Source organism: Penaeus monodon, chromosome 28, assembly GCF_015228065.2.
Source record: "Penaeus monodon isolate SGIC_2016 chromosome 28, NSTDA_Pmon_1, whole genome shotgun sequence".
NCBI lineage: Eukaryota > Metazoa > Arthropoda > Malacostraca > Decapoda > Penaeidae > Penaeus > Penaeus monodon.
Window position 1 is genome coordinate 38,742,782 of NC_051413.1, and position 560 is coordinate 38,743,341.

The following is a 560-nucleotide window of genomic DNA, read 5'->3' on the forward strand; positions in this document are numbered from 1 at the left end:
ACAGTGTAATATATAATTCATTCTACTCGTTACAACTCAGTTTTTTTCTCCAAAATCAAGTAGGAAACCAAATAAGTATTTCACTTTTTATTATTATCCTACTCTTAACTGCCCATAACTTATCTCTCAGCACTATGTACGTCTGAAGGAAGAGACCCAGATGGACTGCTTGAAAGTTCTTTGAAAATGTTACATGGAAATCATCTAGTGGAGCATTTTCTCTGTCTAGTATGCCAACAAAAGAACTTAAAAGCCTGTAACATATGCATTGCTACGAAAATAGCTATTAAAAATGCATGTTGTAATATAATTGGCATTTTCAAGTCGTAAAGCCAATGTCCCTTGAAACATTTTAAACTTTTGAGGCGCCATGTTAGAGCAACAGATGTAGGCCTACATAGGCCTAAACGTAACGTCTCATTACTTCGAACGCAAACGAACCGCAGCTCTACAAAGACGAACCGAACGTGTATTAGGCCAAATGAGCGAGATATGGAATGGAATACTTGGATGCAGTTAAATGTTTCATGATTGTGGATAATTTCATTACTATATGGAAT

The 560-nt window shown here is 35.9% G+C and overlaps 1 protein-coding gene across 1 annotated transcript in view; it reads right to left on the bottom strand.

The window, feature by feature from the left end:
• LOC119591574 overlaps window positions 1-560 on the bottom strand; it is a gene marked incomplete in the record, with an annotated part of 18,606 nt that overhangs the window by 12,475 nt on the left and 5,571 nt on the right.